Source organism: Heterodontus francisci, chromosome 2, assembly GCF_036365525.1.
Source record: "Heterodontus francisci isolate sHetFra1 chromosome 2, sHetFra1.hap1, whole genome shotgun sequence".
In the NCBI taxonomy this organism is placed as follows: domain Eukaryota; kingdom Metazoa; phylum Chordata; class Chondrichthyes; order Heterodontiformes; family Heterodontidae; genus Heterodontus; species Heterodontus francisci.
Genome location: NC_090372.1, coordinates 173,572,360 through 173,591,728, shown reverse-complemented (window position 1 = coordinate 173,591,728; position 19,369 = coordinate 173,572,360). Strand labels below are relative to the sequence as shown.

At 46.6% G+C, this 19,369-nt stretch overlaps 1 protein-coding gene across 1 annotated transcript in view; it reads right to left on the bottom strand.

The window, feature by feature from the left end:
• The window catches only part of gpr158a (G protein-coupled receptor 158a), a 723,773-nt gene that overhangs the window by 264,769 nt on the left and 439,635 nt on the right, over positions 1-19,369 (bottom strand). The window lies entirely within an intron of this gene.

Here is a 19,369-nt window from a genome sequence, read left to right as displayed (position 1 = left end):
TGCATCCCACACTGCTCAATGCATCACACCCTTATCACTCACCTACCAATAATCGCCATCAATCAGGACACATACATCACATTCATAGCTTCACCTCACCCTCACACACTTACCACTGCTGCAAGCCTCATACCTACATCACACAGCTTGCACACACTGCCAACTATTCAACCATGACAACTGCATCACCCAAACACTTTGTACCACACTCACAGACACACTTCCCTCTCTCTTGCATGACAAGATGTTGCATATCTGAAGACAGGCATGGTTGCATGTCCTTATCCCGATGGAGGAGAGGGTGCTTGCCATCGTTGGACTGCCAGTGACCGAAGCTGTGGCTAGAGGCAGGGCTGAAAAGATTGAAAATGATGGTATGTTCCTACCTAATCCTCCTTCTCACATCCCACCACCCACAATCTCTTCTGATTTACAAGCTGCAGATGGTGTAAGCATGCATCTCTTGCTTTCCCCCTCTTCCTTCACTGCAACTCTATCCTTGTGGGTTTCTCCTTTCAGATACCCAAGGGTTGCCACCAGACCAGGCAGTGGTGCAGGAGTGTGAAGTGCAAGAGGAAGAAGAAACTGACGATGAAACACCATCACTCGATTTCACAGTCACAGCCATCAACTCAGCTACTGACAGTGCGCATACTTAAGAGTGTAGTATAGAGGCAGAATCTCCATGTGGTGTGTCACTGGGCATGAGTGGGCTGAAGCCAGGCCAGGGGGAAAGGTTGCGTGGGTGCCAGCTTGCCGGAGGATCAGGTTGCACATGTGTTCTGTTGCAAAGGATTCAGATGAAGACGTCGGTATGGCGCTGTATAGATAAAGGCTGATGGGCATGCATAGAAATGCTTGGTGTATTGGCAGGATTGACAGAAAGCCTGTGGTCACTGTAAAGGAGCATGGAGAAATCTGGCATCAACTTAACACAGGGCTTTGCGCAGAGTCTGGAGCCCATTCTTTTCAGCCAGATAGTGGTGGCCAACTCCATGAGAACATTTGCGAACTTAACCACGACGCAGCATCTGATGGCCGATGCCTCAGCTTCCATTGCCGGACAAGCAGCAGCCACCCACTTTCTGAAGCTCAGGCTGAAGTCCTGTAATCTCAGTTTATTGCCACACAAGTTCAAACTGTGCCATCATGGCTGCAGATACCACTGTTCAAAGGGAGCTTGCAGGATGTCACAGCAGTCCAGCAATTTGTCCTCCAACAGATTACTGGGTTGTTGAGGCGCTGCTCCGGGGAAGACGCAGTGGCTCCATGGAGCATGAACCTGTTGTGCTCTCTCAGGGAGGCAGCATTCGTGCGCCCACCACTGAAACTTCGCCAAAACCCTTGCTGTTGCCTGACAGCTGCTGCCCATGCCACGTTCATGTAGCTTGAAGCTGGGCCTTCTAGGGCCATAGCCAAGTGAGGTCTTCCTGCAAGGCCATCTGCAGTCTCCCCCACTGAAAGTGATCAGCCTTCTGCCAGCCATGCTGCAGCCACTGAGGTAGCACAGAGTAGAAGCACTAGGAAAAGCAAAGGCATCAGCAAGGCAACGAACGAGGATTATTGGTTTTAGTTTTTAGTTTTAGAGATACAGCACTGAAACAGGCCCTTCGGCCCACCGAGTCTGTGCCGACCATCAACCACCCATTTTATACTAATCCTACATTACTACCACATCCCCACCTGTCCCTATATTTCCCTACCAACTACCTATACTAGGGGTAATTTATAATGGCCAATTAACCTATCAACCAGCAAGTCTTTGGCATGTGGGAGGAAACCAGAGCACCCAGAGGAAACCCACGCAGACACAGGGAGAACTTGCAAACTCCACACAGGCAGTACCCAGAATTGAACCCGGGTCGCTGGAGCTGTGAGGCTGCGGTGCTAACCACTGCGCCACTGTGCCGCCCAACATGGAATATTGATGGTTTGTTTGATGAAGTTGATTTGGAATGGTTGTTTTGTGGTGCCTTTTATTTCAGCTTTGTGGCCAAGAGAATGCTGTGATGGTCAGTAAAAAGGGAAGGTTGAATGGGGAATGGGGAATTGGGATTTTGCTCACTGGTACCGCAGTCAGATGAGTCAACCATGGTCAGTCTGGCCAGAAAGGAAATGTGCTGTAAAAACAAGAAATGCTGGAAAGACTCAGCAGGTCTGGCAGCATCTGTGGAGAGAGAAGCAGAGTTAACATTTCAGGTCAGTGACCCTTCTTCAGAACTGGCAAATATTTGAAATGTAAAAGGTTATAAGCAAGTAAAGGGGGGGTGGGGCAAGAGATAACTAAGGAGGTGTAAATAGGACAAGGTCACAGAATAGCTGACCCGAAGGTCGTGGAGCTAAGGCAAACAATATGTTAATGGTGTGTTGAAAGACAAAGCATTAGTACAGATAGGGCGTTAACGGACTGGAAATTGAACAGCCGCAAGTACAAACATGAAAAAAACAGTGGGTAAGCAAACTGAACAAACTATGATGAAATAAAATAAAATAAACACTAAAAATATATTTTAAAAAGGGAAAAGAAAAAAATAACTAAAAATAAAAGTAAAATGGGGGCCCGTCATGCTCTGAAATTATTGAACTCAATGTTCAGTCTGGCAGGCTGTAGTGTGCCTAATCGGTAAATGAGATGTTGTTCCTCGAGCTTGCGTTGATGTTCACTGGAACACTGCAGCAATCCCAGGACAGAGATGTGAGCATGAGAGCAGGGGAGAGTGTTGAAATGGCAAGCAACCAGAAGCTCGGGGTCCTGCTTGCACACTGAGCGGAGGTATTCCGCAAAGTGGTCACCCAGTCTGCGTTTGGTCTCCCCACTGTAGAGGAGACCACATTGTGAGCAGCGAATACAGTATACTACATTGAAAGAAGTACAAGTAAATCGCTGCTTCACTTGAAAGGAGTGTTTGGGGCCTGTGATAGTCAAGAGAGAAGAGGTAAATGGGCAGGTATTACACCTCCTGCGATTGCAGGGGATGGCGTCATGGGAAGGAGACGAGGTGGTGGGGGTAATGGAGGAGTGGACCAGGGTGTCACGGAGGGAATGATCCCTTCGGAATGCTGACAGGGGAAGGGAGGGGAAGATGCGTTTGGCAGTGACATCATGCTGGAGGTGGCGGAAATGGCGGAGGATGATCCTTTGGATATGGAGGCTGATGGGGTAGAAAGTGAGGACAAGGGGAACCCTGTCACGGTTCTGGGAGGGAGGGGAAGGGGTGAGGGTGGAGGTGCAGGAAATGGGCCGGACATGGTTGAGGGCCCTGGCAACCAGAGTGGGGGAATCCTCAGTTGAGGTAAAGGGAAGACATATCAGAAGCATGGTCATGGAAGGTAGCATCATCAGAGCAGATGCGTTGGAGACGGAGAAACTGGGAGAATGGAATGGAGTCCTTACAGGAGGCAGGGTGTGAAAAAGTGTAGTCGAGGTAGCTGTGGGAGTCGGTGGGCTTATAATGTATATTAGTAGACAGCCTATCCCCAGAGATGGAGACAGAGAAGGCGAGGAAGGGAAGGGAAGTGTCAGAGATGGACCATGTAAAGGTGAAAGAAGGGTGGAAATTGGAAGCAAAGTTGATAACGTTTTCCAGTTCGGGGCGGGAAACGGCACCGATACAGTCATCAATGTACCGGAAAAAGAGTTCGGGGAGGGGGCCTGAGTAGGACTGGAACAAGGAATGTTCGACATATCCCACAAAAAGACAGTATTTCCTGCATTTCTTGTTTTTATTTCAGATTTCCAGCATCCGCAGTATTTTGCTTTCATTTTAAGGAGATGTGTTGGTTGCCTTGTCCCTTCCTCCTCCTCCTGCTCCTTCTCATCAGCTGCTTGCCCTATACCTGCTGGCAAGATCATCGATCTCATGAGGGCAAGGTTATCCAGGATGCGGCAGACAATGATGAATCATGCCACATGCTCTGGAAAATTGTGGAGGGCTCCTCCAGAGTGATCCAAGCTGTGGGAGCACTGCTTAAGTACCCCAATGGTCTGCTCAATTATGTTTTGTGTAGCAGCACGTTATTTACATGCTGCCCATGTGTGCATGGGCTGCGGATAGAAGTCATGAGCCAGGTGATCAGCGGATAGCCATTGTCAACCAGTAGCCAGCCTCTGGTTTGTTGTGGTGTCTCAAATATTGTTAGTACAGTGAGCTGGTGCAGAACAAAGGCATCTTGACTACTGCCAGGATACTGGTCATTCATCTGCATGAAGTGCATGTGCACTCAGGGAGTGACCCAAAACTTTAACTCTGCTTCTCTTTCCACAGATACTGCCAGACCTGCTGAGTATTTCCAGCATTTCTTGTTTTGGTCCAGTCTAATGTCCTGGGATCAAATCCCACCATGGTAGCTGGTGGAATTTAAATTCAATTAATTAATTTAATAAAATCTGGAATTGAAAGCTATGCTCAGTAATGGTGCCATGAAACTATCATTGATTGTTGCAGCAACCCATCTGGTTCACTAATGTCTTTTAGGGAAAGGAAATCTGCTGTACGTACCCAGTCTGGCCTACATGTGACTCCAGACCCACAGCAATGTGGTTGACTCTTAACTGCCCTCTGAAATGCCATTCAGCAAGCCACTCAGTTGTCAAAGGCAATTAGGGATGGGCAACAAATGCAGGCCTTGCCAGCAACACCCATATCCCATGAAAGAATCATTTTTTTAAAAGTTGCTACATTTAGATATGGCACCCACAAAGCCACATGCGCGCAGTCAATCGCACCAATGTTCCCTTTAATTTCTCCTTGTTGTGCACAGCCCTGTTTTTGCACCTTGTGGTCCTTTAAGATTGACACGCATGCATGCATCTTAAAGGGAATATTGTGTGCATTCCATTTATTCCCTGCATGGTACATTGCAAATTGCTGAGTGACAACGCATCAGCGCAATTCAGAAGGAACATTGAGTGACACCCTGTTCCACTGGAAAGCCCACTATCCTGGCGAAGCTGTGTGTACGCTCTGCTTGCTTCTCTCTGGCCAGAGAGAATGCAATGTACTCCACTCTCCTGGCATACCTCCCTTCTATAGCAGTGGATGGTAAACTGGGAGATGTTAGAAATATCGCCTGCTGCAGCCTGGAAGGATCCCGACTCGAAGACGTTCATAGCCATGGTAACCTTCACAGCCCTGCTGCTGTCCTCACCCTGCTCTAAGGCTGCATGCCTGCCTGCAACAGGTGGCAGATTTCCTTTGTAAACTACAGACATCCTGCACATTGTTCTTCGCTGAGGTTGTGGTAAGAGAATTGTGGACAGAGAATTGCTCTTGGAAGACACTGGGTGGATATGGCCTGTTGCTGACAGCCCTGCTCCCCCTACTCCTTCCTCTCTGCGAGCAGCTTGTTCTCCTCTGTGTTGCTTCTGCTCAATCTCCCTGTCATGCTGCAGGCTGAGGGGGATGGTAACTACTGCACCCATGGGTCTGAGCAGAACCCGTGAAGGCGTTCATCATGTGCAACACCACTCCCTGTAGACATCACCAACTTTAAATAGCAGTAGAAAACTCACAGCACTTCTGCAAATTCAGACAGAGCCAGCAGTAATCAATCAACAACTAACCTGAAAGTTGTTGATGATCATTTTAAATAGCGCTGTTGGGTGGGGGTGGTGGTGGGGGGGGGGGGGTGTGGGGGGCAGGGGGAGTCCTTCCTGCTGCTGAAAGCAATGTTCAGCTGTTTGAGGTTATGAAAGGGCATTAGCTGAAATGCTGAGGGTGAAAATGGCATCGCTGGTGTCAAATCAGCATTGCACACTGCTTCCAGCGCAGGCTCCGAATACCTGTGCTAACATTCTCACCAAAATGGTGTCTGGCGTGAGCTGCACTGCAAATCTGTGAGCATGACACAGACGTCATTTTGCATCCAAAATGGTATCCGTAGAATCGAAAATACCGGAGCTACGGAGCCGAATTATGCGGCTCAAATCTATATGGCATGCTTCTTGAAAGAAATTGGGTTCATTTACGTTATTTTAAATAAGCGTCTAAACATCCAAGATACATTGAATGAAGAAAACATCATGGTATATCCCTAAAAATCTCAGCACAGTCAAAATGTATTCAGGGAGGAGATAGAACAGTGAGTTAACATTCTCCGAGTTAAAATGGGAGGAAACCCAAAACGGCCAACAACGAACCGGCAGCAGGTTTTACAGCCTGCCCAAAGTCCTTTTCCATTGAAGTCAATGCAAAAGATAATTATTCAGGGTGTAAAATGCATGTAAAATAAAGGGTCAGAGCAGAGGGAATTGTCTATTTCGATAGCTTCCGCATGGTGAGATTTTATCATGTAATAAGAAAGTCAAATGTAGCATTCTTTAAGTTTTTTCAAAAACTCACTTAAAAAAGGAGGGATTCAAACTCCCAGGCAGAAAGTCAGCAGAACATCAAGATAGTTGTAGTAGCTTTTGTTTCAGTGGCCCATTTAGAATGCATTAATGCAAGGGAGTTTGATGTTCAAATCCAGTTTCAGTGGGCTTGAGTTACTAAAATTAGAATTAAGCCAATGCAAGTTGTTTCCTTCAACCCTACTTTAATGCATCAGTTCTCATGTTATAAATGTTTAAAGTATGAGCATTGTTAATGGATAATAGGTTTGAAATGTTTATGCAGCTGTACAATTCCTGGTGCACGTACAGCTAAATGTGGGTTGTATCTCTGTGCCCATCACAACTGAGGTGGATGCATTGAAATAATAAGGGGCATATTTCAGAAAGGGTACATGTCTTCTCTCTGGCATATCTGAAAATGTTTTCATTTCAGAAAGCATTTTCTGCAGAAAGAAATTTCCCTAACAGCTTAACAGTCAAACATTCACTTGGATTTACAGAAAATGAGTCATTTATTTCCATATATATTCATCATCTACGAGGCACAAGTTAAGGAGTGTGATGGAAAACTCCCCACTTGCCTGGATGAGTGCAACTCCGACAACACTCAAGAAGCTCGACACTATCCAGGACAAAGCAGCCTACTTGGTTGAAGCTCAATCCACCATGTTAAACATTCACTCCCTCCACCACCAGCACAGTGGCAGCAGTGTGTACCATCTACAAGATGCACTGCAGCAACTTGCCAAGGCTCCTGCGATAGCACCTTCCAAACCTGCGACCTCTACCATCTATAAGAATAAGGGCAGCAGATGCATGGGAACACCACCAAGTTCTCCTCCAAGCAAACATCATCCTGACTTGGAACCATATCACTGTTCTTTCATTGTCGTTGGGTCAAAGTCCTGGAACCCCCTGCCGAACAGCACGGTGGGTGTACCTAAACCAGATGGAGTGCAGTGGTTCAAGAATGCGGCTCACCACTACCTTCTCAAAGGCAATTAGAGATGGGCAACAAATGCTGGGCTTGCCAGCAATGCTCACATCCTACAAATGAATAATATAAATATGGGAAATGCCACAAAAAATTGTTGCAAATATAAAAGGGATGAAAAACTGGGGCAAGTTGTCTTTTCAGCATGTCATTTTCCAAGTTTAGAACAGCTCAAAACAGTTAGTTCAAATTAAAGTGTGTGGAATATGATGGAAAGTCTTTGCTCGAGTCGCTCGAAACAGGCTCCAGAAGCTGGCCGAGCGCGTCTACCCTGAGGCACAGTGTGGCTTTCGTGCAGAGAGATCGACCGTTGACATGCTGTTCTCCCTTCGTCAGATACAGGAGAAATGCCGTGAACAACAGATGCCCCTCTACATTGCTTTCATTGATCTCACCAAAGCCTTTGACCTCGTCAGCAGACATGGTCTCTTCAGACTACTAGAAAAGATTGGATGCCCACCAAAGCTACTAAGTATCATCACCTCATTCCATGACAATATGAAAGGCACAATTCAACATGATGGCTCCTCATCAGAGCCCTTTCCTATCCTGAGTGGCGTGAAACAGGGCTGTGTTCTCGCACCCACACTTTTTGGGATTTTCTTCTCCCTGCTGCTTTCACATGCGTTCAAGTCCTCTGAAGAAGGAATTTTCCTCCACACAAGATCAGGGGGCAGGTTGTTCAACCTTGTCCGTCTAAGAGCGAAGTCCAAAGTATGGAAAGTCCTCATCAGGGAACTCCTCTTTGCTGACGATGCTGCTTTAACATCTCACACTGAAGAGTGCCTGCAGAGTCTCATCGACAGGTTTGCGGCTGCCTGCAATGAATTTGGCCTAACCATCAGCCTCAGAAAAAGGAAACTCATGAGGCAGGGCGTCAGAAATGCTCCATCCATCAATATTGGCGACCACGCTCTAGAAGTGGTTCAAGAGTTCACCTACCTAGGCTCAACTATCACCAGTAACCTGTCTCTAGTTGCAGAAATCAACAAGCGCATGGGAAAGGCTTCCACTGCTATGTCCAGACTGGCCAAGAGAGTGTGGGAAAATGGCGCACTAACACGGAACACAAAAGTCCGAGTGTATCAAGCCTGTGTCCTCAGTACCTTGCTCTATGGCAGCGAGGCCTGGACAACGTATGTCAGCCAAGAGCGACATCTCAATTCATTCCATCTTCGCTGCCTCCGGAGAATACTTGCCATCAGGTGGCAGGACCGTATCTCCAACACAGAAGTCCTCGAGGCGGCCAACATCCCCAGCTTATACATACTACTGAGTCAGCAGTGCTTGAGATGGCTTGGCCATGTGAGCCGCATGGAAGATGGCAGGATCCCCAAGGACACATTGTACAGCGAGCTTGCCACTGGTATCAGATCCACCGGCCGTCTATATCTCCACTTTAAAGACGTCTGTAAACGCGACATGAAATCCTGTGACATTGATCACAAGTCGTGGGAGTCAGTTGCCAGCGTTCGCCAGAGCTGGCGGGCAGCCATAAAGGCGGGGCTAAAGTGTGGCGAGTCGAAGAGACTTAGCAGTTGGCAAGAAAAAAGACAGAGGCGCAAGGGGAGAGCCAACTGTGTAACAGCCCCGACAAACAAATTTTTCTGCAGCACCTGTGGAAGAGCCTGTCACTCTAGAATTGGCCTTTATAGCCACTCCAGGCGCTGCTCCACACACCACTGACCACCTCCAGGTGCTTACCCATTGTCTCTCGAGATAAGGAGGCCAAAGAAGGTTATTACAACCTTCAATTAAATTCATAACAAAATATTTATCCAGCACTTTCCTACAGATACATTACTGGCTTTATCTGGAAGTCGAAAACAGCCCTTCTAATCTCCAAGCTTTACGTGAGGCTTCTTATTTTAAGACTTGTCCTCTATTACTACACTCACATCTACAATTGGATACGGTGGTCAGTCGCAAACCAGTTTGGTTTGAAAGGGGCCCGAGTATGCTTTAGGAAGATGCCCTGGACAACTGTCGGGTGCTGCACTTCTGGGATGTACGAAGCACACGCACACCATTTTAGACCCTTCCAGCTGAAAAACAGGCGTTGTGCAAACAAATTTCTAAGTCCAATTAATCTAAATGTGGTCTGACCAATGGCTAATGTACATTCAGAATATTTATTAGGATTTATAGTCATATGCCTCTGCATTTCATACAGCATTTCTTTTTATTCATTCGTGGATGTGGGCGTCGCTGGCAAGGCCAGGATTTATTGCCCATTGCTAATTACCCTTGAGAAGGTGGTGGTGAGCATATGATTGATGATCTGAATAAAATCAATTGCTCTCAAGATGCCTCCCAGTATAATTATCTTTGTTAATAATAGCTCCATATAGATTTAATATGTTCAGTAATTGATCACTAATCATGTTAAACTCTTTCTTATTTTACCAAAAGACCTATTTTGATAAGTGCCTGTGCTATATTTACTGTTCTAACCCTACTCTTCCAAATCAAAATCTATCCATCATTTCCAGAACATGAGGTCCTTCTCCTCAATACCTGTGACTCCTTCATTAGCAGTTGTATCACACACTGGGTAAAAGCTGGACAATCACTCCCATGGTACTGACTGCATAGCTTGCTTATGACTATGCAAGCATGTTATAAACGGGTGAGCTGTCCAGCTACATTAACGGAACATAAATTATTTGGGAGCAATATAAATTGTGGAGAAAATAAAATTATCTGGCACATCAGCTAAGTCCAGCTGCTGTACAGCACATATTTCATGGAAACTGTATAGCTCCTGTGTGAAACTCATGTGACTACGCATGTGATCTGAATATGGTACAACCATGATGTCTATCTTATACTATTGCGTCAGCTATTAAAGGCAAATTCTTTAAGCTGACATGCATTGTTTATAATATTAAAATATTAATATGCTATGTATTTGACTGGTTCAACTTAAACCAATCATTTTTCTTAGCTGAATCATATTCATTCATTTATTTATCAATGTATAGGCTATTACAGTTACTTAATTCCGTTCTATTTATTAGCAAAGAGGCCTGTGTTCCCAATTATTTTTTTGCGGCTTTTGAAACAAATCTGGAAAGCATCTCTGGGGGCTAAACTGGAAGGCTTCCGAAAAGGCACAGGGATCGAGATGCCCAATTAACCCCTGCCCGTTGATTGAAATGCAGCCAGCACACCATCTTCATGCTACCTGCACATTACAATAATTTCTGTGTGCAGCCAGCACTAACTGTGCTATTCATTGACTGCACACATCAGCAGGGGGCCCAAAAGCTCATAACTTCTGAGCACCACTTAAAGCTAGCCTGCACTTCTTAAAGTTAGCTTGCACCTGATAAAGGGAAGGTACATTATGGCTGCGGCAGGAGCTGGGAGTCATGCGGGAAGTGAATCTGTCTGGAAAAAAAGTGAGGAATGGCACAACATGGGAGAGAGCTGATTCCAAGGTTTTAGGTGTTGCTGGAGGAGGTGGAGAGGGGGAGAAAGGTCCTCTTCCAGACACACACTGAAAAGGCAGTGGGAGCAGATAGCCATGTAGATCAATGCCAGGAGTCAAGCCCCAAGGACCTGAATGCAGTGCTGCACAAAGTAATATGACCTTTCAGGAATGGTCAAGGGCAGTAAATGCATCTTCAAATGATATATCCTACTAATTTCAGCACTAACGTCAGCAACTGCTCAATTCAGCACATGCCCAACACTCATCTATCAGCAATCTCCATCAATCAGGACACTTACCTAACATTCATAGCTTCATCTCACCCTAATACACTTAGCATTGCTGCAAGCCCACACCACCCATATCCCACAGCTTACACACACTGAAAGCTATTCAACCTTGACAGCCATACCACCCAAACAGATTACACAACACTCACTGACACCCGACACACTTCCCTCTCTCTTGCAGGACATGGTCTTGCAGAGCCAGATGCACCATCAGCTAACCAGTTGGTGGGGTGGGGGGTGGTGGGGGGGGAGGGAGAGGCACAGCTGCATGTGCTAACCCGCATGGAGGAAACGATGGTGGCCATTATTGTACTGGCCATCGCTGACATCGTGGCCAGTACTAGGGCTGAAACCATCGAAGGTGAGGGTATCCTCACAACTAATCCCCCATCTCACAACCCACTCTCTCCTGATTTACAAGCTGCAGGTGCTGCAAGCTTGCCCCTCTTACTTTGTCCCCTCCCCTCATCATAACCTCACCATTGTGCCTTTTTCCTTTCAGATACCCAGATACCCAGCCTTGGGGAGTGGCAGTGGCTGCGTGGAGCATGAACCTACTGCCCTCTCTCAGGATTAGAATTAGAATTAGAATTAGAACATTACAGCGCAGTACAGGCCCTTCAGCCCATCCAACCACCACTGCTACTCCATCAGTGCCCTGGATGTTGCCTGTCAGCCAGCCAGCATAGATGGCTGCACCCATGCTGAGATGATGCAGTCTGAAACTAGGCCTTCTGCAGCTACAGCTGCTCAAGGTCATCTTTCAAGGCCATCTGTAGTTTCCCCACTGAAAGTCAACAGCTTCCACCAACCATGCTCCAGCCACTGAGATAGCACTGCATAGGAGCACTACGACAGGGAAAGGCACACAGAATACAGGCACTAAGGGAATATTTGCCCCTTCCTTCTTCTTACTCTTCCTCCTCCTGCTCCTCCTCTTCATGCTCCTGCTCCACAGCTGCTCATTGTACAGCTGGTGGCAAGGGCTATCCCTTCATGATCACAAGATTGTGCAGCATTTAGCAGAACACCACGAATCTTGACACCTGATCTGCAGAGTTCTTCCAACGCGGTCCAGGCAGCAGTTGCATTGTTTCAGCACACCAGTCGTCTGCTCTATCATATTTCTCATGACTGCATGGATTTCATTGTATGCATGCTGTCTATGTGTGAGTGGTTGTGTGCCGGAGTCATAGCCATGTCATTAGCGGATAGCCCTTGTCACCCAGTATAGTCACCTTTTGGTTTGCTCAACTGCGTGGTGGCTCAAATGCAGCTGGCACAGCGGACTGATGCAGAATGAAGGCATTGTGACTGCTGCCAGGATACTGGGTATTGACCTGCATGATTTGCTGCATGTGGTAACACACCAGCTGGCTGCTGAGTGAGTGGTATCCTTTTGGTTTCCGTATATGGTCGTGTTGATATGCAATGCTCACAAAGCTATCTGTGTGCAGTCAATTGCACCCTGCACCATGGGCAAGCCTACAATCCCAGCCTGTTTGTCTCTGCCGAGGGAGAATGTAGTTAGTCCTCATTGAATAGAGAGCCTCAGCCTCATTAAATACATTCAAGAAAGAGTTAGATATAGTTCTTAGGGCTAAAGGAATCAAGGGATACAGGGAGAAAGTGGGAACAGGTTACTGAGTTTGGACGATCAGCCATGATCGTATTGAGTGGCAGCGCAGGCTCGAGGAGCCGAATGGCCTACTCCTGCTCCTATTTTCTATATTTCTATGTTTCTATGACCTCCTTTATGCAACACTTGGTGGAAGACTGTGAGAAGTTGCAAATATCTCCAGCTGTAGCCTGCAAGGAGCCAGACACATAAATGTTAATGGCCACGATCATCTTCACAGCCACTGGCAATTCAGCCCTTGCCTTGTTCTGAGGTTCCAGTCGTGGCTGCAGCAGGTGAAAGATTTCAGTGAGGACGTCCTTATTGAAACACTGATGTCTCACACATTGTTCCTTGTTGAGGTGCAGGCAGGAGAATTTCTCCCTGAACACCAGGGGTGGATATGGTCTCCTGCTGAGAGCCCTTCTCCTGCCTTCCTCTTCTCGTGGCTTTTTCTGCTAGCATAGATCCTCTGCTCATTCTCCCACTCATCTTGCATTCCGAGGGGAATACCTACTAGTGCATCCATGTCTGGGAGCAACTGGTTTATGCAGAAGCCTTGAAGTCAAAACCAAGTCCTTCAGCACCGCTCCCTGCAGACTTCTGCAACTGGAAACAACTCTAGAAAGGGCCAATCACTTGTACAATCATAGCAACAACTAGAAGAAATCAACCAGCAACTAATCCGCAAGTAGTTGATGATGCCTTTAAATAGCACTGATGGGGGAATCCTTCGAGCTGCTTAATGCGTGTTCAGCTGTGTGAGGTTAAAAGAGGGCATTGGCTGGAGCATTGAGCTACAAAGTGATACCACTGGCGTCAAGTCACATTTCACAATGATCTGCATACTTCTGGCAGACATTAGCTGCGCACATGCTAATACCCTCACCAGGATGGCATTCGGTGTGATCATTGGACACCATTTTGGCCCCCAAACCAATGGGCACAAGTGAGCCTAATTTTGTGCCCTCTAAATCTAACAGGATTTATGAGATCATTAGAAGTGTGTTAAAATCTATTTTCAAGGCATTTTATCAACACAGGCAGTATAAAACTCTTCAGAAAAACAAACACAAAGAATTTCACCACCCATTTTTTTGGTGAGGTTGCTTTCCTAATGAAGGAGCTAAGTTATGTCCTTAGGACAGAATAGGGTTTTTACCTCTGCTGTTGGCCTTGCTAAATTTGACCTGGAGTGTTTGATGCTGACGGTGCTTGCCTAAAATGTGACATCACTCATTTTACAGCAGGATAAAATGTCTCACTTTGATAAGCACAGAAATTCACCAAAAAGAGAAAGGTTTAAAAAAGGTGAGGCCCTTTTCACCATAACAGTCACACAATTCCATCTGATTTCCATGAGCATTTTGATGAAAGGTCATTAGCCTGAAACATTAACTCTGTTTCGCGCTCCACAGTTGCTATCTGACCCAGTGAGCATTTCCAGCATTGTCCAGTAAGAAAGGGGACAGGAACGAATGTTAGGATTCCAAAGATACCAACAGGCTTACTGTGTCTGGAAGTATGTTTGCTAGAATACTCTGAATATGATGGAAGTGGACTGTGGGAGAACCAATGTGGCTTCAAAAGAGGACGCAGATCTGCTAGACGTCTAGTCACTGTTGGAATGTCGCAAACACGGCAGTCAATTTGCACACAGCAAGCTCCCACAAACAGCAATGTGATAATGACCAGGTAATCTGGTTTTTTTTACGATTGAGGGATCAATATTGCCCAGGATACAGGGGATAATTCCCCTGTGTTCTTCAAAATAGTGCCATGGGATCTTCTATATCCACCTGAGAGGGCAGAGAGAGACTCAGTTGAACATCTCTTCCAAAAGACAGCACCTCTAGCCATGTTCCACTCTCTTATTACTGCACTGGAATGTCAGCCCTGATCTTTGTGCTAAGTCCTGGAATGGGACTCAAACTCAAACCCTTCTAACTCAGAGGTGAGAGGGCTATCAACTGAGTCACAGCTGACAGGTTTGTGCAGCTATCTGATCAATATCACATTGCTGTCTGTGGGAGTAAAAACAGAAAATGCTGGAAATATTCAGCAGGTCTGGCAGCATCTATGGAGAAAGAAACAGAATTAACGGCTGGAATTTTACAGCCTCCCACACGAACGGGCTGATGGCGGAGGGGGGGTGCGGGGGGGTGCTGTAAAATTGAGTGGAAGGTGGGGTTGCCATTCCCGATGTCTTCCCGCACCTGCTGCAAATTTACGCAGGCGGCAGCAGCGAGAAACGGCCCGCCCACCCCAGGCCAGTCAAGGCCCATAAGTGGCCAATTAACTGCCACTTTAACTGTCACTTAAGGGCCTTCTCCCACCGCCTGGTGGCCTTGTTGCGGCCTGGGGGGGCAATCCTGATCGGGCACCCTGTGCCCCACGGAAGGCCCCCCCCACAGCCCAACCACCCCCATTGCACAACACTTACCCTGTCCCCTCAACCGACCCCCCTTGCTTCAACGGGGCCTGGCTGATTGTCCCCGGCGAGGCCCCAAAACTTACCTTTGTTCCAGGGCCATTTTCCTCTTGCTTCTGTTGGCTGTGTGCAGTCCCAGCAGTGGGCACCGCTCCCAGTAGCACTGCTGGGACTGAGAGTTGCTAGCCCATTGTTTGGGTGGGACTTCCTGCCTCAGGGAGGTGGAAGTCCCGCCCAAGGCCAATTAAGGGCCTAGGAAATGTAAAATTTCAGCGTGGCTCCCCAGGCCCAGCGGAAGCATGCTCGCCACCTACCTTTTGGCAGTGGGCAGAACTTCCTGCCAAATGTAAAATTCCAGCCAAAGTTTCAGGTCTGTGACCTTTCATCAGAACTGGGAGAAGTTAGCAATGTAATAGGTTTTGAGCAAGTAGAAGGGGGGAGGGTGGGAACAAGAACAAAATGGAAGGTTTGTGATGGGGGGAGGGCAGGACAATGAAATGACAAAAAGATTTCATGTTGCAAGGCCAAAGGGAGGGGTAATGGGACAAGTAAAGAATCAAAAGGTGTAATTATAGGAGGAATAAATAGCAAAATAGCTGCTGTCCGAACACAAAGTGAGGGAAACAAGACAGATAAAAACAAACAAGCAAAAAAAATGAAACAAATTGAGGGCAGAGTTCATGATCCAAAATAGTTGAACTCAATGTTGAATCAGGAAGGCTGTACAGTCGCCAGTCAAAAGGATGAGGCCTAGAATTTCATGGTCCCCGGGAGCGGGCTGGAGGCGAGGGAGGGTGCAGGGTGGGGTTGTTGTTCCCGTCACCTTCCCACCCTGCTGCGATTTTACAAGCGACGGGTAGGTGACAAAAGGCCTACCTGCCCCAGGCCAATTAAGGCCCTCAAGTGGCTAATTAATGGCCACTTAAGGGCATCTTTCCACCGCCGCTGGATTACTCGTGGCGGATGGCCACTTCACCAGCTGAGAAAGTCGGCCAGTTAAAGCTGGCAGCCGCCTTGCTAGCTGGGGGGAGGGGGGGGCCACCCTCCTGATCAGGCACCCTGTGCCCCATGGAGGTCCCCCTCCATGACACACAGCACCTCCGCTGGAGCCTCTCCTGCCCCCCTTGACTGACCCCACCACCCTCCTGGCCTCACCAAGGCCTCACCGATTGTCTCAGGCGAGGCCTCACACAATAACCTTAATTCTGGGACTTCATCCATTGCTGCTCCACTCACCGGGTGCAGTACCAGCAGTGGTCACCGCTCCCAGTGGTGCTCTGGGTCTGAAGAGCTGCCAGCCCACTGATTGGTTGGCAGCTCTTGGAGGTGGGAATTCCTGCCTCAGAGGGGTCGAGGGCCCACCTGAGGCCAATTAAGGGACTGGGCCACGTAAAATCACGGTGTGGCTTCCAGGCCCGGTGGAGGCAGGCTCGACCCCGACTTTTTGGCCACTGGACGGGGCCTTCGCCCCAATGTGAAATTCCAGCCAAGGCGCTGTTCCTCGAGTCAGGGAAGCCTGTTGGACACAAATTGACTGCCACATTTCTTTTATTACAACAGTCACTAGACTTCAAAAGTATTTTATTGTCAGTAAAGCTTTGAGATGTCCAGTGGTCCTGAAAGGCGGTAAATAAATGCAAGCTTTTTGTCTGAAGTGTCAGCACAACTTAGTTGGCAACACTCTTGCCTCAGGCTCAGAAGATGATTGGTTAAAAGCCACTCCAGGACTTGGGTACCAAATCTAGCCTGAGACTCCAGTGCATTACTGAGGGAGTGCTGCACTGTCACAGATGCAACATTTGGAATGGAAACTGTTTAGACGGATGCAAGAGATTCTGTGACAGTTTTCAAAGAAGGTAAGGAATTACTCCAGTGTCCTGACCAATATTCATCCTTCAGTGAGCATCATCAAAAACAGATTGTTTTGTTATTTATTCAGCTGCTGACCTTGCTGTAAATTAGTTACTGCCATTGCCTATACGGCACAGACTGCAATTCAAAAGTAATTCATTGGATATGAAATGCTTTCAGATAGCTTGAGGATGTGATAAGCCACAATATAAATACATGCTGTTTCTTTCCTTCAATAGATTTTCAAACTAACTCAGATGCCTATAGAATAATTAGTGTGTGGATGGATCTGTGGGTGGGTTCATGAACTTTGTTATGCTAAACCTTTATAAAACACTGGTTAGGCCTCATCTGGAGTATTATATTCCGTTCTGGGCATCACAGTTTAGGAAGGACGTCAAGGCCTTAGAGAGGGTGCAGAAGAAATTTGCGAGAATAGTATCAAAGATGAGGGATTTCAGTGGGTGGAGAGTCTGAAGAAGCAAGGAGTTGTTCTCCTAAGGGCAGAGAAGGTTAGGAGATTTGATAGAGGTGTTCAAAAATCATAGATGGTTTTGATAGACTAAATAAGGAGAAAGTGTTGCCACTGGCAGAAGGGTCAATAACTGGATGACACAGATTGAAGGTGATTGACAAAAGAACCAGAGGTCAAGATGAGGAAACATATGTTTATTCACCAAGTTGTTGTGATCTGGAATGCATTGCCTGAAAGGGTGATAGAAGCAGATTCAAAAGAGAATTGGATAAATACTTGAAAGTAAAAGAAATGCATGGCTATAGGGAGATAGTAGGGGAGTAAGCTTGTTGGATAGCTGGCGCAGGCTTGATGGGCCGAATGGCTTCCTTCTGTGCTGTACCATTTTATTAATCCATGAACACGTACTTTTCAAGTTGGCAGGACTGTGTCAGTGTGTTGCTGGAACTCTATGTAGCAGCTGGGAAAGCAACCAGAAGAGATTCGCCAGGAAAAAAAGGTCTTGTGAATATTGAAGGAGAAATGCAAGATTGGAGTAAAGTGAAGGCAAACATTTGTCGGGACTCCACCTTGTCACAGAACTTGCTCAATTTTGTTGTAGATCACATCATGAGAAAGGCAATGAGAAATGGAGACACAGACAGCAGTAAGCTTGAAGTTTCTTTGTAAGACCTCCATGGCCTTGGCCCTTCCTATCTCTGTTACCTCCTCCAGCCCTACAATGCTCTGAAATATCTGTGCTCCTCCAATTTTGGCCTCTTGAGTATCCTCGATTTTAGTTGCTCCACCATTGCTGGCCATGCCTTCAGCTGCTGAGGCCCTAAACTCTGGAATTCCCTCTCTAAATCTCTCCATCTCTCTACCTCTCTCTCCTCCTTTAAGAAGCTCCTTAAGACCTACCTCTTTGACCAAGCTTTTGATCATCTGTGTTGTTATCTCCTTCTGTGGCTTGGTGTCAAATTTCTTTTTTGAGAATGCTCCTGTGAAGTGCCTTGGAATGCTTTACTTTGTTTAAAGGCAATATATAAATGCAAGTTGTTGTTGTAATGCAATCCACATATTTGCATGTAGAATTGTAACTTCTTTGTGACCAATTGTTCAGATCCTTTAGTGAACATAAATGACTTTTGGACCCATTGGCTTACTTAATGCACCTTTTAATGGTGTGCTGCCGGAGTAGGTTTCAAACCCATAAACTATTACCTAGGGGCAGACTTAATAGAAGTAAAAAAAAAATCACATTGTGCTCATGCTTAAAAAAGGCAACTAGAAATGCATTAGAAATTAAATGTTATGTAAGAATGCGACTGTTAAATGGATTTGAAGGCAATTTGTAAAATGTCTGACCAAGCGTAACATTCTCATCACAAAAGAAAGGAATGGTGAAATAACATCAGTAGGAGCAGGGTTGTTGCTTTGGGGCATGAAGATAGTTTTCATCATTTTCATGGAAGTACAAACTACATTACATTGCAATTATCCTTGCCAAAGGAGGGACCTAAAATTGTCACATTGCCAACGTTGCTTCATGCTGTTCCTTTTTGCTTATGTCAGTCTTAACTTGCCCCTTCAACACCAACTCAACAAACACCTTGCTTTTTTGTACCTTTTCCAACTTTATTAATTGCTACATATAGCACTGACTCTTCGTGGCCAATAATGTGGTCTGAGTGCACATAATCAGCGCCGTAATACAAGGTCAGTTCTGCGGCCTAGTTTGATGGTGGTCCTAGCGCATAGTACATGATGTTCTGGGAGTATGCCGAGATCACCGGCAGGATATCCGGTACTAGCATCTCTTAAAAAATTGCTGGCTGACCTTAAGATTGGATATCGCATTTAACACACAAACATTACAAGGTGCAAAATGGAGTCCTGCGGGTGGGATTGGGGTGATAGGGTGGAGAGCAGCAGAGGCCCATACTTTCCTAGTGAGGCTCTTC